This window comes from Mauremys mutica, chromosome 4 (assembly GCF_020497125.1).
Source record: "Mauremys mutica isolate MM-2020 ecotype Southern chromosome 4, ASM2049712v1, whole genome shotgun sequence".
NCBI lineage: Eukaryota > Metazoa > Chordata > Testudines > Geoemydidae > Mauremys > Mauremys mutica.
In genome coordinates this window covers 142,531,281-142,555,934 of record NC_059075.1, presented here as the reverse complement: position 1 = coordinate 142,555,934, position 24,654 = coordinate 142,531,281, and the positions used below count along the sequence as shown (strand labels likewise).

Sequence of the window (24,654 nt, the reverse complement as noted above, 5' to 3'; positions counted from 1 at the left end):
AAGTCAATCAGACCCTGGTGTACTACTCAGAGGCTTAGCTTCCTCCTAAAATGCAATATGTCTGCCTACTGCAGTCCTACTGCTTAAATATTCAGTTTTAACCCTTGTTATAACACGCTTGACCTGTGATGCGATGTTGGGAGTAACATACACATAAAATTAATCTTGCCTAACAATCTCTGTGTTTTATTTATTTCTCGCTTTTAAGCTACTAAAATTTACAATGGTTCTACCTTCCTCACAACCTTACACCTGATCTAGCAAAGTGTGCAGGTGTGTCTTTATGTGTGTGGTGTGGTAATGGCGGCAGAAGAGGTGTTTTCTGGATCAGGGCCTTAAGGCTCAGAGTTTTAACAGCTCAGAGTACTGTAGTGAGCTCATCACTGAAGTGAATGTTCATATAAAGGTATATTCATTTAACAAAATATATCCTAATAGATTAGTTCAATGCCACAGAAAATTAAACTACACTTGTGGAAATAAATACAAGTAATTTTAGCAATGTGATACTATAGGGTTTTTTGTTTATACATTCATTTACTCATTAATTTGCAACATTTGATTATCTGCAATGGGGCTCCCAGTCGTGTTAGCTAGAAGATTCTACCACACAATGTCAGTGGAGAAAATTATGCTCCATTATTTACTGCAAGTATCATCTCTGAAGTCCTGTCTTCTGAGACCAAAAACCCACAAAGGAATGAGCCACAAACATTTTTAGGTCAGGTTGATTTATACAGAAGGCTACATCTTATGGCCATTAATGTATCAATGCCCTTTATAACTAAAATAATAAAACTAAAATCTTGGTCACTATTTTAAGGAGCCAATGCCGTAACAACGTACAGGAATTCTTTAAGTATCAGAGGGGTAGCCGTGTTAGTCTGGTTCTGTAGAAGCAGCAAAGAGTCCTGTGGCACCTTATAGACTAACAGACGTTTTGCAGCATGAGCTTTCGTGGGTGAATACCCACTTCTTCAGATGCAAGTGGTGGAAATTTCCAGGGGCAGGTTTATATATGCAAGCAAGAAGCAAGCTAGAGATAACGAGGTTAGTTCAATCAGGGAGGATGAGGCCCTGTTCTAGCAGTTGAGTGAAAACCAAGGGAGGAGAAACTGGTTCTGTAGTTGGCAAGCCATTCACAGTCTTTGTTTAATCCTGAGCTGATGGTGTCAAATTTGCAGATGAACTGGAGCTCAGCAGTTTCTCTTTGAAGTCTGGTCCTGAAGTTTTTTTGCTGCAGGATGGCCACCTTAAGATCTGCTATTGTGTGGCCAGGGAGGTTGAAGTGTTCTCCTACAGGTTTTTGTATATTGCCATTCCTAATATCTGATTTGTGTCCATTTATCCTTTTCCTTAGAGACTGTCCAGTTTGGCCGATGTACATAGCAGAGGGGCATTGCTGGCATATGATGGCATATATTACATTGGTGGACGTGCAGGTGAATGAACCGGTGATGGTGTGGCTGAATTCTTTGCAGAAGTAAGATTATTTGGAAGTTAGCATTTTGAATGAGATCTAGCTCTCACTGTGGGATCTGAGTAACTCTCAAGCAACAATGAATTTATCTTCACAGCGTGTTTGTGAAGTATTATCCCCATTTTATAGGTGCAGATATTGAATCAGAAAGATGATGTGACTTGCCCAAGGTCACACAGGTCTATGGCAGAGCTAGTTACTGAACCCAGTTTGCTCGAGTCCCAAACCAATGCCTTAACCATACACCATCCATCCATGCTCATGTGGTAACGGATGCAGAATACATCACAGAAATCAGAGAGAAAAGACCCGTTAGGTCAAATCCCATCTACTCCTCTGGTCACTTCCTTTTAATTAAACAAAGATACATAATTCATGAATGCTGGACACAAATCAGAACCTCCAACTGTCACATCAGTTCTAGTATGTGCCTCGTGTGGCTAGTGTGTTTAACAATTGATGCATCTGTAGCCACATAAAAGAGTAAAATATTTTGCAAATAACTGCTCACTGGGCCCTATGGATAAAGCACTCTAGCTCTCTGCAGGGTTATGCCAGCAGCTCTTATTGAAAAAATAGTTGCAGCTGATTCTCTTGAATATGAGACTGTCTAACGAGTCATTGTGCTCACTGGTGCACAGGACAGGGAGTCAACACTCCAGTGTTTTACTCCCAGCTCTGCCACAGAATCACTGTGACACCTCAGGCAAGTCACTTCCCCTCTCTGCGCTTTAGTCTGCTCTGTGCAATGAGGCTTCTTCATAAAGCACTTGGAGATGTATGGAAGAAAGGCATTTTGAATGTGCTAAGTGCTATTAGTTAGTAGAAGCCTTACTCCATGTTGTATGGCCTCATTGGCCTGAGGCTCTACCTCTTAATTCACACAAAACTCTGCTAAACCTAGGCCAAACCAAATCCATCTTCGCAGGTGGGACTCCACCTCCTGCTTTGGACAGGAACTCTGTCCCAATGCAAGTTTACCATACCAGACAGAATGGTCATCTACCATCTCTCAAGGTACCCTTACGCTCCCTTTGCTGTGGTATCAGATCACTTGAACTCCTTTTTTTCCCCCTTCTCCTTGTTAAAAGCAGGTTTAATACCCTCTGTGCCTCATCTGATCTTTAATGGCCTAAAGTGAATAGTCCTCGTAAGTTTGTATATAATTGCGTAACTGTAACTAAACATAAGATACTAGCATTTTGGAAATAGTGTCAGCGGACTTGGTAACGTGGAGGGAGGGAAGGGAAAGTAAAGTAAAGCAAAGCAGGAGTTGAGAGCAACAAAGCCTGATCTTAACTACTAGATCCTACAAAGACACATGTCCTTTTTTTTGGTGGTGGTAGTGGTGGTGAGCTAGGGAGGAGTGAACACTAAGGCAGGTTGAGCTCTATGGCACAAAAATTACAAGAGCATCTTAAGTTATTAATGAGCCAGAGCAGAGCAGCAATGCAAGAACACACTGAGAATACAGAAAATCACTGACAATGTTAGATGCAAGCGCTTTTCAAAGGGAGAGCAGTAATCCTCACTGGACTGGCAAGTTAAAGTTCGTGCAACCCAGAGACTGACAAAATACCCGACACTGTCCTCTCTACCTTGTTAAACAACAAGTCATTGGGGAGCTCTTCTTACGTTCAGTTCAGTGCCCTATCCATTGGGCCACAGTTCCTCTTCTTAGGACCTGAACTTGACACAGACAGGGGTTGTTTTGGTTTAAATCAGTACGCCATTTTTGAGCGTAAAGATGCATCCAAGTTTTCTTTGCAAATTCATTTACATGATTTTGCATCTACCACCATTTTGATTGAGCCTCATTTTCCAAAGCTGCAAAATACAAACAATACCAAGGCCAAGCCTACACTACAGACCCATATAGGTATAACCACATCACTCACTGGTATGAAAAATCTACACCCCGGAGCGACGCAGTTATACTGACCTAAGCCCTTACTCACCTACCTGTGGCTGTGAACATCTTAAGTCCTGTAGCTCAGATCTTGCCTATGTTCAGTATCACTGTCCTCCCCAACCACCCAGATTTTACAGCTGATTCAGAGAGGTTGAGATCAAAATTAACTTTGGGTGCCTATCCTTACACAACTTGGGGCTGTTTCTCTAGTGCTGATGAGCACCTGCCACTTCCACAGACTTCCACTTTGAAACTAAAAGCCAGCTGTGCAGGATTCCCCCAGCATGGCAACTAAATATCTAAAACCAGATGAACAATATTTATACTCTGAAGTTAGCTGGCAATATGTTTTTTTGGCTAAAGTTGTGACAACAGTTTATTTACATAAGTTCTTCCACTTGAAAACTTCCCTGAGTAGCAACATTTGCTTCCTTTTTTTCAAAGCCACCATTTTGGACTGAAAAAAGAAGGGGGATTTCTTTTAATTAACTGTCGGTAATATCGAGAGTAAGATCTGTTCTTAGGATTTAAAAGGGAATGGCTTTTAAGGAAAGTATAAAAGAAGCTTGTTTTATCCAGTCTACCCTTTCCTTTCCAGAACACCACACTCTGGTCCCTCCCATTCAAAAACACAGTAATCAAGTTAAGGCTTAGATTAAGCCATGAACTCTTTCACTTCTTTTTTTATAGTCAAAAACACATGTGGGGAAGTTACAGACAGGGGGTATTACAAGAATTCTCACTTTTCTACAGTATTTTCCAGTTACTTTTTTTTGGATGCAACAGGAAATCAAGATCTTGACCTCTTGTGATTAATCTAGGTACTTATACAGCCCATTATGTGGATTAATTATCCATGGCACATTTGCAAGATATTAATATCTGTTTATACAGCACCAACAGAGTGCTAGGGGCTTTTCATATAGGCATTATTACTATGCAATATCCCGGCCAATTTTTCATTTGGATAATTTCATTATATCTAAATTCCCCTTAGGTTTCAGTTAGACACAGTATCATTCATTTCCACCCTTAACTTTCTGTAATGGTACTATGTGCTGTTAAGCAGTGACTACACTTTCATGGTGTATGCAGCGATTTCTCTGTATGAAAAGTACTTCTTCCAGCTCAGTGATGAAGCACATTTGCTATGAGTTTAAGAAATCTTGTATTGCTGCTGTTTATGGTGCGGATAAATAGAAGTTTTCAGTCACCAGGGCTTTCCATCGGGCACCCATCACAAGCACTGATTTCATTTAAAAACAAAGAGCAGAAAAATATAGAAGAACTACAAGTCCTCTCTGGGGAACTGAGTAATAAGTGCTTATTTGACACACGTCCAGTTGAAGGGCCAAGAAAGCCAGTAGGGAATCACACTAAGCACTCTTAAGTTACAAGACATATGTAGTAGACAGCATTTTGACCAGCACATGTTTGGTATATTAGTCAAATAGGCCAGGATACAAATAATTGAATTAGAACTGCCCTACACACCTGCAGAAAAATATTTAAAATAGATACTCAAGGGGCAAAGGGCTGGTTTCCGATAGTCAGCTCTTGGAGTAAGCAGCAACCCTAAATTACAGACTCTCTCAGAAGAGCAACTTTAAAGAATAGCAATTATAAATCCACTAGGTCTGGATTTTATCTGTAGCAATGGACGAACCTCATGGTCGTGTAACCCACACACCGTTTGGGTGTAGTGTTCTCTCCCATCTAGTGGCACCAAGACCATTTTTAGAGAGAGCGAGAGAGAGAGAGAGAGAGAGAAAATGAATCTGCTCTACAGCCTTTGCTAACAGCCAGTTGGCTTTTAGCTCATGCAGTAGAGGTTCATGCATTAAGCTCCAGAGGTCCCCGGTTAGATCCCGCCCGCCAACAACCAGGGTCTGTTGACGTTACAGTCGTGCCACTGAAAATTGGGCATTGCAGGATTACTCTCCCTAAGCATGTGTCAGTTTTTCACTTGCCCAATGTCTTGACCCAACAATCAAAATGTAGCTGTTCGAAACAATGATTTTTAACACACAAGGGCAAGACTAGGCAATGAAAAGAACCTGTTTCTAGAACCAGAATTAAAATACCCTCTTATTTTCTTCTACTATTACTGTCACAAATGACAACTTCCTCAAAAGTGCTTCCTCAAAAGCAAAGGAAACTGGGACATCTGATTGTTTATGCCAGCATCCACAATGCGTGAGGTACTTTGCAGACACTCAAGAAGGGATGGTCCATGCCCTGCGGAAGTCACAGTCTAAAGACAAATTAGGAGAAGGGGAACAAGCGTTTTTTTTAGTACAAGTTAAATAGATGCACTACAGACAGCCTGGCAGAAGGGGGTCTAATAGGGTACGTCCACACTGCAAAAAACTAAACAAAAAAATCACACCACAGCAGCGAGTCTCAGAGCCTGGGCAACTGATTTAGGCTCACGGGGCTCATGCTATGGAGCTATAAATAGCAGTGAAAACATTCCCACTCCCACTGAGACCCACCCCATCACTGGGTGTCATAACCTGGGTTCCAGCCCAAGCAGGAACATCTACATGGCTGTTCTTGGTCCCATAGCGCAAGCCTGAATCAGATGACCTGGGCTCTGAGACTTGATGCTGTGGGAGGCTTTTCTGCAGTGTGGACCTATCCTAAGAGAGGCATAAAGCCCCAGCTTTAGCAAAGCACTTGAACACATGCTTTAATGCCAATACTTTAGCATGTGCTTAAGTGCTTTGCCAAACGAGGGCCTAAATAAGCAAAGCATTAGGTGCCCTGCACAAGGAGTTGGGAAAGGCATGCAGAAGGGTCACGTGGGAGAAGACACACGGGGTATGAGTCCACAGATATTAAATACCCGCAGCTGGCCCGGATCAGCTAACTTGGGCTTAGGCTGTGGGGCTGTAATACTGCTGTGTAGATGCTTGGTTCCAGGCTCCAGCCTGAGCCCAAATATCTACTCAGCAATTTTTAGCTCTGCAGCCTGAGCTCAAGTCAGCTGACTCAGGCCAGCCATGGCCATGGCTCGGGTCTTTTATTCCAGCATGTACGTACCCAAAGAGCACTGCATGAGCTCATGACAAAGACAACAATAAAACCTTTTTAGCAAAAATGCAGCAAAAAGGTTGATGAGATATGATCCCGTTGAAGTAAAAGGACGAGACTCCTGCTGACTAGGTAAGTGAATACGCATATAGGCCTCTTTGTCTATTTTAAATCTATTTCTCCAAGCACTGTGTATCTTTGGGGCAAAATAAGTCACTCTTTGTTCTGAGAAAGTGCTTCTGTGTACCACTGCAAACATGCTCTCAGAGGATCCCAGTGAGGGTCCAACTACTGAATTATTATTATTATTATTGAATTATCATCAGGCCTGTACGTTTGGCCGATTGTTAACTCGGCATGAAAGCAGAATGAAAACTGTTTGTCATATTTATTGGGATCCCAAATGACACCATTTTTCAGCAAGACAGCAGATGCCAGAAGTAGCTCAGAATGCCTGTTTTAATTACACAATCTCGTCACACAGTTCACGCGCTGCGAAAGATAGCATACTATCAGAAGAGGACAATTTTATGTATTGCTCAAGTCAAGCGAAGTGGCCATTCCAGGTTTAAGAATTGTGTCATTTACCAAGATAAGGATTTAATGCATTTGTTGCAAGTACAGAAACAAACACGCATGTTTGAATTGAAAAGGCTGATCAAAGGCTGGAACATACTATTAAAGGCTCAATCCTATGAAGGGGTGACCCAGAGCAATGACAGCATGCAGCACTTAAACCAGCTCTTTACATTTTAAAAACACTCTACAACCGCTAATTAATCCTCGTTTCATCCCTGTGAAGTAAAGTAATACACCGTTTATACGGCGTAAAAACTGAGGCACAAAGAAGTAACTAGCCCATAGCCACAGAGGAAGAGCCAGGACTGTAACTTGAGCAATGGACTGGGAGCCAGGAAATCCAGTCCATTACATCATGTCCCTTCAGACAGGAAATTTTGCACTAAACGGCTCAATCGCATTTTCACACACTTCTGTAATATGTAAGACCAGCTAATGTGCTTGTGCACAGACATTAAGACAGATTTTACACAAGATTTAGGTACATACATGTACTGTAGCACTATATAAGCAGACCAAAAAAATTAAGACATTTGTCAGACAGCCTCTATTTTCAAAAGCATTTCCATGCAGCCATTAAGAGGATTTAAATAATTCTGACTTTATAATAAATACAAAGAGAGTCTTTGGGAAGCCCTTCTGGAACTGACAGCTGGTCCAACCCCTTTTTCTACTCCCTCAAAAAACTCCAGCCACTCACCAGGAAATTCCTAACCTGCGCCTGGTGGAAAAATAAGCAAACCCACCACTGAACAGATGTTGAGTGTAAGAATTTCACACTAACCTGAAATGTGACACAAGCTCTTTCACACATAACTGTCTGAGCACAATTTTATATGTTTGAAGAAGGCGGCTTACGTTTGGTTGGTTCCCCCTTCCTCCAGCAACTGCTGACAGAGCCACAAGTAACATTAGATGTGTGTGTGTTGCTTGGTGTGTGGAGGCCTAGGCAGAAGTGTGGTTTGATGATTTTGCATATCCTGGTGAAACGTGCAGTATGACTGAAGACGTCCCCCCATTTAAGCAAGACAGTGACAAAGGACTTTTTGAAAAAAGCATAGTAAGTATCCACATTGCTGACTGCCCCTTAAAGAATATAGAGCTGCCTTCACAAGTGCATGTCTCGCAACATTGTGAATGAACATAGAAGTAAAAACACACCTCCAACTTTCTGTAACTGCAGGAAACACAGAGGTTGTTTTTTTGTTTTTTTGTTTTTTTTAAAAACACCCTTGTATTAGACATTTAGTAATTCTTAAACCTTCCCTTCTTGTTTCTCCAACCCCCACACTTTCATAATTGGCAATTTCATTTGAATATATGCTGAGAACATGAAAAGCTCATACCTTGGCATACAAGATCTCTCATCAGTGTTAACAGCCCTACTGGAGGTTTTTTCCAAGTTCCCTACAGCGGATTTGAAAGGATAAAAAAAATGCAGTTTAAAATATTTCAAAACACTTTTTAAAAGGATACTGTACCATACAGTTTACAGAGCAGTCATGGTTTTGGTTTGAATTTCAAGCCATTAACTATTTTGTTCCATCAAATGAACTCAGAACAACTTTTGGCTACTGGAATCAAACTACCCCAAACACACACAGGTGCATTGGCATCACCTCTGGAATGATGCAAGTTTGACTGTTTTAACACATGTTAAATAATAGATTCACAGATTCCAAGGCCAGAATGGACCACTGTGATCATCTAATCTGACCTCCTGTGCCCACAGAACTTCCCCCAAATAATTCCTAGAGCTCTTTTACAAAAACATCTAATCTTGATTTAAAAACAGTCAAGACTCCACCATGACACTTGGCAAATTGTTCCATGGTTAATTACCCTTATAGTTAAAAAAATATGTCTTATTTCTCGTCTGCAATTTGTCTAGCTTCAACTTCCAGCCATTAGATCATGTTATGCCTTTTGTGAGGCTGAAAAGCCTATTAGCAAATATTTGTTCCCCGGGCAGGTATTTATACACTCCTTAGCCTTCTCTTTTCTAAGCTACATAGATTGAGCTCCATGAGTCTATAACTATGAAGTATATTTTCTAATCCTTTAATCATTCTTGTGGCTCTTCTCTGAACCCTCTCCAATTTATTAACGTCCTTCAACTGTAGACACCAGAACTGGACACAGTATTTCAGCAGCAGTTGTCCCAGTGCCAAATGCAGAGGTTAAATAACCATGGGTTTATCTTCAACCTTCACAAGGTCCTCCAAGTCCCTAATTTCTCTTTCCCCTTTCACCTCCCAAGGATAGACCGTATTAATCCTGCAGAACTCCTCAACACAGCAGACCTGGGAACAAAGACCCAAGGAAGAGCCTTGAACACATACCCTTCTCTTGGTCCCTTTCTAAACAAAACCATTACTGTTAAGCACATACCCCAGAGGCCAGGGTCAATTAGAAAACCTGAAAGTGAATATAGTTGACTAGTCCCCTGCATTTGTGATCTTCTCAAATCACCCATGGAAAATACTTTTGAAATTGGAGACAATGTATATTGGATTTGGAAAAGACAAATAGCAGAAAATAGTTTTATGGTATGACTTGCAAGCTCAGTCATAAAACACTTTATACAATTACTGTAATACATATAATTAAGGAACTGAATCATTATCGTGGTCATTAAACTCCTCTCTAAAGAGAAATTAAAAGTACAATGCTCCTAGACAGAGGTTTCCAGAAGCTCAGAGAGCAACACACTTCCCCAAATTGCAATGGAACAACATACTTTTATAGCAAGCCAAATAATTTGATGTTCTCATCAGCCTACCTCCTCCCACTGTTCATTCTTACTTCACATTATGCAAATTGCTAAATAAACAGACACTGTATAGAAAGTATTGTGTTATACTAAACCATTACTACAACATAAGGAAGGTTTTTACAAAGTGTTTCTATCAATTGCTTTATGTTTTGTTCCAATATTTACTCTCTAAAAAACTCCAAAGGTTTTTGTTTCTGTTTTTTTAAACTTAAAATCAACTCCACAGTGTCAGGCAAAGGCCATGAAATATTCAGCTGCTCCATAACTAGATATTAGTCTTTCAAGCAAAAACCAATGAAAAACACTGGCCAACCAACAAAGGCAATAAACAAACACTGAATTGAAGGAATGCCAAGATCCCATGCTTTCCAACAGCTGGATTTACAGATACAGCATTGCTCTCCAATCCCAATGGAGCTGGGATAGGCCTTCAGAAGATTTCTAACCCACAGAACTGGGGAGGGCAAAACCGGACCTTCGCTTTAGAAGCTAGCAGGGCATATTGAGAACTACATGATGCTCGTGCTTCAGAGCAAATATTGTAACTTCCAAGAATTACCTGGTTTTCTCCTCTCCACAAGCACACACAAACAATTCACACTATGGTGCCAGTGTTTGTGACACTCGGGATACCATGTTTTTTTCTTATTGCCTCTGCTCATGTAATCAGAGGGCTCCAGAAGTATCTCTTCTTTTTTACCCACCAAAGTCTTTCTGTACCCAAGTGCACCCAAAGGCTCTAAAACCAAAATACAAATAAAAAGCCCAATATATATTTAAATCTCATGATATTCTGGGGCTTAACTCAATTTTTGAACAATGGAGTTGGCAATAGTGTACTCCATTATTGCCTGAGTCCACAGCAACTCTGTATACTACAATCTTGCAGTTGTGAAATTAACACAGGCTACATTACAGGACACCACAACTTGTATATAGCTCTATTTATACTGTAGTTTGCCCTGTGACTCCTCACAAACAAGATTTACAAGCCAAAAGGCACTTAAAGAAAAAAAGACTGGTGGGTACTTAGGGACAGTGGTTCTCAAAGTTTTTCTTATTATGGTGCATGCCTCCATACCAATTCATAGGTTACCTCCCATCCAACTGTCCCAATTCAAGTCAGGCAACTTCCCTGTGGTGCTTGCTTATCTGAAACAATATTCAGTAAATATCATGGAGACAACATTAGAAAAAAAACCACAATGCCCTGGTGGTGGCTGCTTCATTATATCCCCAGTATTTTAGAGCTGTCTTGTTTATTTCCTCTTTGTGACTAGGACTTTAGACTTAATACCGACTCCGACTCCTCCCTCTCTCCCCTCCTCCTCCCCAGCCTGCATCCAATGTTCAGATTGTTAGCTTTCTTTAAAGGTTGGTGACCTTTAATTTTGGGAGTCTAAACTGAATCGCACTTGCCTCTTCACCAAAGAAACATTGAAATAAACAAATCAGCTGTGCAGAGAGCAGAAAGACGCTTTGGTTTTTTGAGTTTACTGGATCCCAAAAGCTCTTGGAAATGCAAAGGGCCAAATTAATTCTTAGTGTAAACCGGTCCAGACTGATTTGCGGAATCCTGAATCGTGCTATATTTAGCAGGAAACTGCTTGAAGACTGAAAGATGCTTCACCACAGGAACAGCTGCAGCTCCATGGACCACCCACAAGGGATTCCATGAACCACAGTTTGAGAACCACTGGTTTAGCTCCACAATGTGACTTTGGGTCTATTAATAAAAATGTTGATCCAGATCCTCAGTCGGTGTAAGACAGAATAGGACCATTCACCTCCAGTTGTAAGAAAAAGTAACAAAAAACATTTTTATTTTAAACTGTTTTCCTGCAGCACTTGCCATCAGTTACTGCAGCATTCAGATAATGCACCAGAAAGTGAAACTGAATAGTTTCTTGGAGCAAAGTGCAAAGAGTAATCAAGTAGCATAAAGAGTGAAAAACAGATGTAATATCTAGTTTTAATGCAGTGTTATTAGTAACAAAACTTTAAATTTTAACCTCCCAGCACCTCTTTATGAACAGCCCTTTTAGAAGCAAACGTATTGAACAGACAAGCTTTCACCGTGAAAAGATTCTTTTCGGATCCCACTTCCTCATACTTGGCAACCACCTCCCCACACACAGGCTACATCACAGCCATCAGCCTTCTGGTAGATGAGTGAAAAGGATTTTCTTTGGAGCCAAGCAAGGCAACTGCTGAAGCTGACCAACACTAGAAACTCCCTTCCTGGAGCCGACTGTACGGCCCACACAGCACCCCTTGCCCTTGGCTGTCCTGACTACAATTAGACCGGGAGTTAAAGAAGAGAGCCACATCTGGGTTACAGCGTGATGTGTGCCCCGAGTCAGAAGGTGAACTGAAATTGCTTTGTCTTAGCCTAATTTCACCAGAACAAACTGCAAAATAATCACCCAATTTTGAGGAGTCTGTTCCTCCCTCACTGTGCGTAGGCCACTACTATCACTGTCAGCGGGAGTTTGGGAAATGGCATAGTAAGTATTTAGTGAGCAGACAGAGCCCCTAACAGGGTCAGAAACACTGACAAGCCTTGGAGGCACTCTTTTTAATGCTGTGGAATTGTAATGTTTATGTTGAAACAGGATTATGTTCCTCCCCAAGCACACGCACCCACTCCAACACCCAAGAGATCCGAGTACGGGTATTTCGATTTAGGCCTTGCATGGATGGGATGGTCAACAACACTCAGCACTGGCCTCACTCTGCTCCCACTGACTTCGATGGGAGTAGCTTTAGGTCAGCATATATTTGAAAGTCCCATTCTACACATCAACCTTGTCTAGCACTCCTCAAGCACTCATTCTAACATGGTTTTTTGTTTGCAACGTAGATGTGACAGACCAGTTATAGAAACTTAGGGATGGATTTCCTAGAATAGTTGTGATGCCACTTCCACACCATAAATACAAACTGTTAAATCCCTTCTACCCCACAATGTGCCCCAGTTAGTACTGTAGTGTTGATGGGACATTGTACTTGTGCCTGGATAGAAAGGAAGAAATACTTCTCTATATCCCAAGCCATGGTGGTCATCAGCTCATTCAAAAACTGGTTGTTATGCGTCTTTCTATTTGTCTCTTAAAATTGGGTATTTAGATGGCTAAATGTTAGCAAATGCACTTACAAAACTGCATTTGCAATTAAATGATAGTATGAGAATAAGGCACAAAATTATTATTAATAATGCACTTTTTATCAGTAGATCTAAAAGTGCTTCACAATCTTTTTCATGTATTGATCCTCACAACACTACTCTGAGATAGAGAAGCATTATCATCCTCATTTTACAGATAGGGAATTCGGGCACAGATAAGCTAAATAGCTTGACTAAAGTCACGCAGGAGGGTCCCGTGCTGGAGCAGGGAAATAAACCTGTCTCCCCCTATGGCCTATGGGGGGGAGAAGAGAAGAAAAATCAAAGTCATGGACTTTCAGGCATACAAGCCATTTGTATTTAGTACAATAATACACAGTCTTATTAAGGCAAAGTCTGCCCCTGAACTTTACAGGACAGGGCCATATCATTTCTGTGGTAGTATTTCTCTCACTCTGTCATCCAACCAACTGAGGGAGCCTCCATATTGATGATGATCAGCCTAATTATGATCGACAAGTCTAGTGCTTTTGAGAGAATAAGAGAATCCTCAAGCACTTACCACCTTGCTTTGGGTAACATTCCTACAATTCAGATATAAGCCTAAAATGACCCTATGTTTCCTCTCTAGTTACCAAGCATCTTGTAAAACGCCCTTGGTATGCACATCAAAAAGGCACCAGCAGCTCAGAATTGCATTCCGATCCAGTCTTCATCATGTCATGTTAACCAGAGGAGAAGCTCCATGACCACAAACTCCCTCAGGGCAGCTTTTTATGTGCTAATCCTGCTGCCTGTTTCTTTAGAAGTTTCCATTACTAGCACCAAGTTAATTAATATATGCATAATGTTTAGTTTTATACAGAAATCCCATAGAAATAATTTTCTTTTAATGGACACTGACACCTACTGTTTTTCAACCACCAGAAAATGATGGAAATAAATCTATAGTCCATAGATACCTGCTTGAAACATTTTTTGCCAGTCTGTGGAGGACAGTAACATTCTCTCTTCCCATGAATCAGTGTAATATCAAATGTTTAAATAGCCTGCCTGCTGTTCCTCTTGTATTCAGCTTTCCTGGCCAAAGATGTATGGAATGTTGTTGCTTTTGTCCAGAGTCATTTGCACCAACCTTTCAGTAGCTAGGTTTATTCTCAAATCCAGATACGCTTCCAAAGCCCTGTTCTTTTCCTTTCCCTTCTGCAATGCCTTTCACTCTTCAGTACTATCAACTTCTAGCCAATAGAGACATTCACCTCTATTGTTCTCCCTTGATTTTAAGTATTCATTTTAAGTACGGTATCTTTTTACACTATAAGGAATATCCTCCAAGGCCCAAAAGGCAGTTGAATGGTCCACCTCCTACTAAAAAAAATCAGTAGGAGTTGGGTATCTAACTCCCCTAGTCTATCTTTGAAAATATTCCTCATTGCGTCCATGCCCTTCTCATCTACTACTGAATTTGTTTTTACAAATACCAAATTTGCACTTTGGGAAAATGTAAACAATTCAATGTAACAGATGGGATGCTTTTCATAATCTCCGGCCTGCAGTGCAGAGGGCTCAGTCTGTATCATGTGTGTCTACCAACAACAGCTATTTGTTGTTGTGTCCGCAGGTGTGCATTTACAGACCATGTTTTTCCTGATTTATGTTAGCTTTAATTATTTTACTGTAGATTGAAATTCACATTGTCATAACAATTTTTCAGAGGAAATTCAAAAAGATAAAGAGCTGGCACTTCTAACTATCCAAACCACACTCCACAAAAAAGTTTCAGGCACTTCGTTGTTTAGGTATCTGCTTAAATGTAATATAATCTAGTAGCAATTTAAATGCAGTACATTCTAATAGCAGGGCTTTGGTAACCTTTGAGAATTTGTATGTCTAACACTTCCCAGCTAAAAACTCAAAATAATTTACAAACATTAATTAATATCTTCAAAACCTTCCCAGTGCAGTAGGTAAGTATGATTATACCCATGATGCAGACAAAGCAGAAGATCATAGGTGAAGCAACTTGCGCAAAGCCATGGAAAGAGACTTAGTGGAAGAGCTGAGATAAGAAACCAGGAGTCCCTGGCTCTTGGCCCTGTCCTAAGATCATACCCTTGTCTATACTTCCCCCCAGCCCCAATGTCTACACTTTTGCTATTAATATGCTGCCCTCGTATATTCTAGGTTAAAAAAAAATACAAGCCAAAATTTCAAAATCATGAGTTATCAACAAGAAAGTGTTATGAGCATGAGTTTGAAAAGAATACGTCAATAGCCTCTGGATTTTACACAGGAGAATATGGCTGCAAGAGTTATCTTTGGTCTCAAATACAATGATTGAGGGGAAAATACCTTTGAAGTTTAAATCCTAAAACCCACTAGTCACTATTGAATAACAACTTTCAATAAAGAGAGAAAAATACATATTTGGAGAAAGAATCATGTCTTCATTTTAAATGAAACACTTGTCAGTCCAAATGCAAGTCATAGCAGCGTATAGTATGGCTATGTTCAATAATGGTAAATCTATGGTGCTGAAAGTTAGCTTAAGAGAAATTCTGAATGGGTTTTGAGTGAATGCTTAGATCCTGAAAATCAGAGCAGGCCATATTTACAACTCTGGAACTATTTCTCCTGCTGGAATAGCACAGGGATAAACTTAGTGGGTCCACGCCCAAGAAAGAAAGTTCTGAGGTGTCCCTTGTTTCCATACAACTGGAGACAAAACTCATGTGTCAAGAAGAAACCTTCTCCTCCAATAAAGACTTATTCCAGAGAAAAGCCGGTTTTGAAAGATCTATAGATTCAGTTTACATCATACTGACTGAGTTTCTGAATAACTGCAGAATCCTCTACTTGCATTAGTTCACTGCATTTCTCAGTGCATGCAATATTATGAATAGCGAGCATGATTTTTAGATACGTTGTGTACATGGCAACTCCCAACGAAGATGGCTCAGTACCTCTGAAAGCCAGCCACAGTATCTTACTGCTTATGTCTTCTCCATATCAAAACTCAGAAGTATTACTAATCTGCAGTTTACTATATTTCAGTGAAGTCAGCTTGCACATATTATACCTAGGCCATTCAGGTTGTTAGCATTTGCAACAACAACAAAATAAAGCTTTTTTTTTTTTTCTGGCACATCACTCCCTGAATCCCAACTATTTAACATTCCTTCAGCATTCCCAGTTTATGCACTTGTTCCTCAGCTCTGAATAGCTCCAACACATGAAACTGACTAGAAATGGCATGAAGCAGACAGGTGGGGATCAAAACAGGAGCGTGTTTTGTGCATGCAGTGACCCAGATTCAGAGTAACCCAAAACAGAATGATTTTTCCATTTGTCAGGATTTTGCAAGTTATTAGTTTAAAAGTTTACGCTGTTAAGTCCGATTTAAATATCTTGACATGTCACACCCACCCACCCACCCACTTGGAGGCTCAGCTGGTAGCTAGGGCAGTTTGCATGCTGAACTGTCTCAGATTTCATCTCCAACCTATATAAGCCAGGAAGAGCGACAGCTGTAATTTCAGGTACAGTAGCAATCTACCCTATAACCCTTTAAACACTCTCACTCTGAAGAGGGCCCTTCGACAGCAAATCATTACCTGTGTCCTTCCATGAAGGATGAACTGAGCAGATTTCAGTGAAGTCTGCTAGTCTGTGCATAAAAACAGCTAAACAACTCCCAAGGTCCAAACTCATCCCAAAGTCCTCTGCACCATTCCAACCCTAGTTAGACTTCAGCTGGAGGTCTGAATTGGAGCTGAGGTGCTACAAGGAAGCCCCTCTGTACTAGAGTGAGTTTCACCCTAGAAAAATGACCCATTAAGGGGGAAAAAAAAACTCTGAAGAATGAGTTACAGCTTCCAGATGAGCAAGTTCTTTTTATTTTAGTCACTAAAAAAAATGAGTCATACGCAAGTAACTTGGCTTTAAAAATAGTGGGGATGAAGGGGCAGGAGCATAGAGGAAGCTACTCATATTTAAACTCCTACTTACCGAAGCGAACCGTGCGTCTTAAACATGCTGTACTATTAACTGGGTAAGACAGTCAAAACAGAGCAGGAAATGATACTGAGAGCGGTGACTAATGCTTCCACTGAGCTTCAAGTACACATCAAATGGAGTGTTTTATATGTGGCCACATCTGAACGGATCAGAATACTGAACCATTTCTGTCAATTGGAATTATTCAAACAATACTCAGGCAGATGGAAATATTTTGTTCTAAAAATCTGTGTGTTCATTATGCAGAATGGACAATGCTAAATATTTACTCGTCTCCCATGGTTTTTGTTCTCCCCAGAGTCAAAGGTCACTAGGTTGCATGTTTTGTTTTTAAAATATGTAAATGCACCCAATACAATATTTGATGGTTGAAGTCTCTAAGTCAGTGTTTCCCAAACTTGGGACGCCGCTTGTATAGGGAAAGCCTCTGGCGGGCCGGGCCGGTTTGTTTACCTGCCCTGTCCACAGGTCCGGCCAATTGCGGCTCCTACTGGCCGCGGTTCGCTGCTCCAAGCCAATGGGAGCTGCTGGAAGCGGTGTGGACTAAGGGACTTGCTAGCCGCCGCTTCCCGCAGCTCCCATTGGCCTGGAGCAGCGAGCTGCGGCCAGTGGGAGCCACAATCGGCCAGACCTGTGAACGCGGCAGGTAAATAAACCGGCCCAGCCCGCCAGGGGCTTTCCCTACACAAGTGGCATCCCAAGTTTGGGAAACATTGCTCTAAGTTATACTTAAGCCACCATTTGTGTTACTAACCTGATTCTCAATTATTTTATTGTCTCCAATGCATTTTGAGAGATGCAAACCAGGTTTACTTACTACAAGGAGTCCATGAGAATAGTTGAATTGGAGCAAAATATTTTAAGTTTATGGCTCAATTGTCTGATTAATCTTAATGTGCAGAGACTGTAGCAAAGCCACATGGTAGATCAAAGTTGCCAAGTGAAAAACTAATTTATGCTATGCCATCTGCGAACTAACTTATCAAAATTGTTTTATGTAGTCTTCCAAGAGACTTTAAAAAGAACACATTCTCATCTCTACAAAAGAAATATGCAGCTTTTCTATGAATGAACAGTAACTTAACACACCAATTGTATTCCGTCTAAAGGTGAGTGGGCAGCTCTGCTACTGAACTGTCATGTAACCTTGGGCTAGTTATTTTACTTCTCTGCCTGAGTTTGTCCAAATGTAAAAAAATAAGGACAGTGATCCTGTTCACCTTTGCCCAGTGCTATAGGCTCTTCAGATGAAAAGCACTGTATAAGAGTTACGTGTTTTTTATTAATAAAGCCTAGGAAGTACTATTTTAGTCAATGGAACTTAGTAAAATTGGGACTATAGTTAGAACTTTTTTGTGAAATCACACTTGACTTTCTGTTAAAGAAACAAGAATTTGTCAACATGTTAGCTAATAACTGAACCAGCCATAAACCACTGAAGATGAAGGGTCATCTTGCTTGTTAAGATTGGCCTAGAAATTGGGTTCAATTGCCAGCTGTTCCACAGCCTCTCTCTGAAACTGGGCAAGTCACTTCATCTGTCTGCGCCTCAGCTCCCCCGCCGCCTATTTAGATTGTAAACTCTTTAAGTAGGGACTATCTCTCACTAAGCACCCAAAATAAGGGCTACTAGGTATTCCTCATACAAATAATAAAAAGTCAGGGACTAACAATAACGTGCCACTTCCCTATCTGAAGGTGGAGGAGGATAGGAACTGAATCCTGACGTCAAAAGATTCCTGAGTGGATGTACCCTGAATGAGCTTGTCATTTGGGTATGGAAAGACATAGACCCAGTTATGGCTATTTTCCAAAATGAGACTGGGCCTCTCTACATAACCATACATTCATATTGCCAGAACCTTCCCTTTGAAGCTCAGGCTGCCAAAACACTATTGCAAACAGCACAGCTCCCCCTCCTCTTCTAAAAGCAGAAGGGAGCTCTCCCAACCTGTTCTCCCTGGTTTGGGTAAGCTGTGCTCCCATCCGCCTTGATTGATCCAAGCAAGAGTTCCCCCACCCTGTTTGCATCTTTATCTAGCAGCTGTAACCCTTTGCGATTGATCCATCCAAAGCCACAGGCTGATGACAGTGGTAACAGTCCTTGCCTAAAGGATGACAAGGGTGCACGTCCCTCTAGTTACAGCACTTTCAATTTCTGCAGAAGCTAAAGAAAGCCCTGCTTTGCATGTGTAATACCATGGTGCAGCCAACTAATTATGTTTCTTCTCTCATCCCAACAAAAACTACATAGGCAGAAAACTAATATTTCCTCAAAGAACTGGAAACAAGAAAAGGTAAAGTTTAGCTCCTACTGACTCCTTCCTTCAGAGAGAGAGTACGCGTTTCTAACCATTCACTGTCCTGTTCTCAACACATCTTCAACCTTTGTGCTCCAATTACAGAATAATGAGTCTTTCCATCCCTCAAATGTAGTAAGTCGACCAAGCAATCCCACACCACAGCAGGATTTTCCCTACTGTACGTTTATCCTTTCTTCATGCCCACTTCCTGTGCGCCAGTACCCATCCCTCTCATTTAAAACCACTCTTAATAATCTGACCCCACATAGACTATGTATTCCAGGCCATTATCTTTTGTACAAAAATTCATCCGAATTAGGAAGACAAGGCTTCTGACTTGAAGAAATTACCTTGGGTTTTTGTAAAGCTCTTTGTACACTTGCAGCATTCTATCACGGTTAAATATTAGCCTTTTAAATGCCTTGAAGGGTATTAAATAATAACACGCAACCAGGTCTTCTCAATTTTAAATGATAGGTAGACAACAGCTCACTTAATTGTACTGGCTCTGTGCAAGTTCAAGGGGTTTCTTAAAAAAATAAATACTTGTAAATGTTTGCTTTTGTTTTACTTGTTATGGGTAATATCTAAGGTGTCCAGAAGACAACATTTTATTCTGTTTTGTTCAGCTTGTTTTCTTTGTGCATTTAACAGCATTTTGAGTATGCTTGGTGTCCCTTTCATCTGTGCAGGGCCCCGAACCTACAAACACCAGTGCCTGGGCAGATTAGTGGGCTCCTCAGAGAGGCAGCAAAGTCCATGGGGCTGCATGAGGGCGAAGCAGTCTGCCCACGTGCTCAGCTATACGATTGGGGCCCCACTCTGTTTCCCTTGTTTGCATGAGTCTTCTACACAGAAAGAGAGAAATACCAACTTTTTGTCAAGTTGACAGTGTCTCTTCAGACCTTATCGACCCCTGGTCCCTACCCTTGCTATGGGGCACCCGCGTCCTCCTTGCAGATAGGGGCCTGAGACATTTTCTTTAAATTTCCCACAAGTGCTACCACCAGTTAGTAACAGCAATGAAAGTACTAGGATCTCAGGCTTCAGTTGGCAGCTGCCATTTTAAATACTCTGTTATACAGTCCAACACATAATAAGACTATATTACAAATAGTTGTGGCCACACGGAGCTCTCTTTACATGAGGGCTCCCATTACTGCTACCCGGCATGAGAAAACATAGGAAAAAATGCTAGTGTAGATGCAGATTTAACAGTCTTCAAATTATTCCTTTTTGGAAGTGCTGACTACCAGACTCCTTCGAAATACCAAAAGCATGAGCACCATCAAAACAAAAATATAGACTACTTTCAATGGAAGCAGCATTCAAATCACACTGGTAAATCATTACACTTTGAACTCAACATTTGTCAAACATGGCATAAAAAGAATCATCACTCAGGCCAAGAGTATGTATACAGTTCTTTTGCTACAAGAGTTTGCTCACAGTTGAGTTACATATACTTGAAAATAGGGAGATAGAATCAAAGTGCTGACACAGACTCAACTATAGGCTTGTAGACAGTGATGCTATAATTAAACACTGTGGATTGCATTTTTCCTGAAGAACTGCAACCTTTACAAAAATTAGACCTACAACCCTACTTTTAAAAAGTGTGGGGGAGGGAAGAAGGGGAAAGGCAGACACCAAAAAACAACCAGCAAAAACATCAACTCCTACAGATAACAACAACAACAGCCACCGAATGTTTTGCTTCTACATGTATTTGCACTGCAAACCAAGATTATTATTCAGTATTTTAGTCCTCCGCTGTTCACTTGAAAGGCTCATATTGTGGCACTATGGAGATACAGATCAGCTGAAGGGAGGAAAGGAAGTGGAAGGAGAGCAAGCATCAACATTTACCAAACTGGCAGAAAAAAAAAATAGATACTACCTCCGTTTTGTACTCTGGCTTTCACATCACTTGTAACACTCTCTTATTATTGGTAGGCTACGTCTGTGCTGAAACCAAAATATTTAAATTTTCAAATGGAAATAAGTTGCCAGTGTTTTAGAGTTTAGGGATAAAGAGACGTTTAAATGAATGCCTGTAGATTAAACTGCCATCAGTTCCTTCAAGCTGTCTATCCTACAGAAACCAATGTCACTTTCTCTATTTCTCTCCGAGAGATGGGCAGACTCTTGGAACATTACAGCCACATGTTCTGGTTATTTTTACCTTGGAGCTAAAGAGTGATTCGTTGCAACTATTACTATAAACAAGCCTGTTTAATTTTTAACATGCGAACATATCACATGCCAAGTTCAAAGTTACTATAAACCAAGTCATGACAAATTTCTTATGATTTCCTCCAAAAATTAATCTCTACTCTCACAAATACTCAAGCCCCAATCTAAAATCCACCATTTTTGGAATGGGAAGTTTTGTCTTGATCAGCACTGTACTAAAACTTCAAGCCCACTCTTCTTAAAGAGCTGCATACTGAAACGTACAGGAGGAAAGATGGTCTATGTTCACAGCACAGGACTGGAAACAGGAGACTTGAGTTCTACACTCAGCTTTGCCAAAGACCTGAGGCTCCCACATTGAAATCTAAGGACGATTACTGGTCCACTGAGAGATAGCAGGACATATGAGCTGGCTTCTCATTTTCAGCTGGTAAACTGTATTAAGAGAAGCTAAAACTCTATTAAATACTTTCCTAATATGAATTCTTCATGTCAGCAATTGTGCAGTTTCCATAAAACATTATACAATCGAGAATGGGAAGGGAAGTTGTCTGTGTAACCATAAATAGAAGGGAAGGTGTCCGTCAGAGTCACACTACAGAGATATGGGTTCATATAAAAAAAATAAAAATTGCTGAGTCCATGGCAGAGATCTCAGTGACACCTCTGGTAAGTCACTTAATCACTACAGTCAATTTCTCATCACTTAAAGGTGCATATTCCATTCTCCACCCTTTGAGAGGTTTTAATGCATTTATTTTTGTGAAGCAAAGAACACCACAAAAAAAAAAATCACTTTAAATGAATGAACAAAGTGGACTTTTAGTGCTATTCTCAAATTGAAATTAAAACATGATTTGACTGACGTCTGTTCATCTCACAGTCTATCTGCATTATTGTAACAGTCCTCATCTCTGTAGTAGTTGACACTTAATAAAATTATCAAGTATAGTTACAGCAGTGGTAAGAATCAATTGCACAAAGACTCAAAAGTAACACAGCTAGAAGTATCTCTATTACCTTAGTTATTTTCAACAGTGTCATAGCCAATATGGAATAAAGTATAACGCAGAAACTATATAATTAACTATCATATACATACTGTATTAAGAGTTGTTAAACCAGTTACTATGCCATAGAGCAGACTACTTACTCTGTACTGCAGATATAACCTTTTCAGTTAATAGGGCATTTTTTCCCTTTTAAATTCAATCCAGGTAATGGTCTACATTATTTCTTTTAAGAACAAGAAAACCATTTAGTTCCAGGAACTCCAAAGAGATCGAATTACCAGTAGCATTTTTGTACATCTGCAAGTTAAACATCAGGCAAGTGGGTTTTTGGACATTCTGACAGAAATTTGTTATTGGGGAGCGCAGACACTTTGTATGCCAAAATTTTCAACTAGAAGTGAATCTTCATAGGTGAGTAATAATGCCTTAAAAATAAGACTTAGTAATAGAATTAGACACGGGACTACTTCAGTGCCAAGAAGCAATTTGATAATGTAGTTAAATTATTTCCTTTAACATATTCATAAGTGTTTAATTCAATGTGAAGTGCAAGTGGAAAATGTATCATTTGATTTAAAAAGGGAACCTTCAGACAAGATTGATTTGGTTATAGCAACATTCTCGTTACATTACTTGCTCAAAATGTATGGTAACCACAACAAATCAGTTTAAATAACTCTTAAATAGGTCAATTAATCTCTGTTTCTGAGTATCAGATACCACAGTAAGTTTCATGGACACATTTACCCACTTGGCAAAGCTAATGACTAGCCAAGAAAACTATCAGCTATTTGAAGATTGCTTTTGTTCTTCATGTACGCCACTGGATATGTAGTTTTACAATTAAAAAAAGGGTAATGCTCAGAGTTCAGTATGTTATGGACATCTCAGGCTACATGCTAGAGCTACTGCTTCTGTACAGTCTCCACTTCATTCAGCTGGAGATGGCACAATGTTCACCTTCAAGCCCTCTTCCATGAAAAATTCAGACAAAAGGCTTTGGACATATCTTTTCCTACAATTCAGCTGAGTATGTGTTCTCTACGAACTATTTCCACAAAGAATCCTAGCGTACGTTTACACTACCCACCAGATCGGCGGGAAGTGATCGATCTATCAGGGATCGATTTATCGTGTCTAGTGTAGACACAATAAATAGATCCCCAATCGTGCTGCCGTCGACTCCAGAACTCCAGCTCGGTGAAAGGTGGAAGTGGAGTCGACAAGGGAGCGGCGTCCGTTGATCCCGCACCACAAGGACACGAAGTAAGTGAATCTAAGTCGATCTAAGATACGTCGACTTCAGCTACGCAACTTCAGCTACGAGAATAGCGTATCTTAGATCGATCCCCCCCACCCCCAGCGTAGACCAGGCCCTAGTTCCTACAATAAACCTTGAAGGATCTCACATTATGAGAGTTGTGAGAATTACTCCCACCTGAGACTTTTATAACATAGGGCCCAATTCTGCAATAAGCAGTCCCAGTCAGCTTCAGTGTGACTACTCACATGATTAAAGTTAACACCTGGTTAAAAGTTTTGCTGATCTGAGACCTTAGTTCCATACTGCAGTTCATTCAAGTTAAATTTGAGAGAAACATTTAAAAGAAGCAATTAATTTAGTCTTTGGAAAAATGATACCTGCCTCAACCTTTTTTTTTTTTTTAAATTAAACTTTTAGTCTGTAAGCATCAAAATATGCCCTTCTAAGAAACTGACTGCCTGCCTCCTTGCTGTGCATTTTAAAATGCTTCCTACCAACACTTTAATCGGGGAACAAATACTCTGTGCATCTACAGCTTGAAGTGCTCAAATGGCTAGATTTATTTTTTGTCCTGTTGGTCTGCATTTACAGAAAGTTGCTAGGGACATGTGCCAACTAGACAAAGACAGTGGAGGGAAAGCCAAAGGCAAAGCTCAGAGACCAACACATACTGCATCCTCAAATTAGACCAAAACACTATGTCACTGGCTGTAATTGGCAGGTTCCCCTCTAAATGGACTGCAGTACCACTGCAGATTTAATACTAACGAGTGCTACTCTGGGAACAGGAGGACAGGAGCCTACCTACGTTGTATGTGTTTTGGGGGAAGCTGGACTTTTATCAATTATGTCTACAGAAGAGACTCAGTAGAGCTGCTTCCACAGGAAGTGCTGTGTATCTCTACTGTGGAAACACAGCATCACAGTGAATTACACAGTTCAAATGTAGCA

At 40.5% G+C, this 24,654-nt stretch overlaps 1 protein-coding gene across 6 annotated transcripts in view; it reads right to left on the bottom strand.

Moving 5' to 3' along the window:
• The window catches only part of RAP1A (RAP1A, member of RAS oncogene family), a 72,709-nt gene that overhangs the window by 27,221 nt on the left and 20,834 nt on the right, over window positions 1-24,654 (bottom strand). For 3 of the 6 annotated variants that reach the window (XM_045015022.1, XM_045015023.1, XM_045015024.1), the window contains one exon: window positions 8,354-8,414. The exons of the other annotated variants lie outside the window; for them this stretch is intronic. The gene's annotated coding sequence lies outside the window, so the exon portion shown is untranslated. The remainder of the gene's footprint in view (window positions 1-8,353; window positions 8,415-24,654) is intronic. 6 annotated transcript variants of the gene reach the window in all.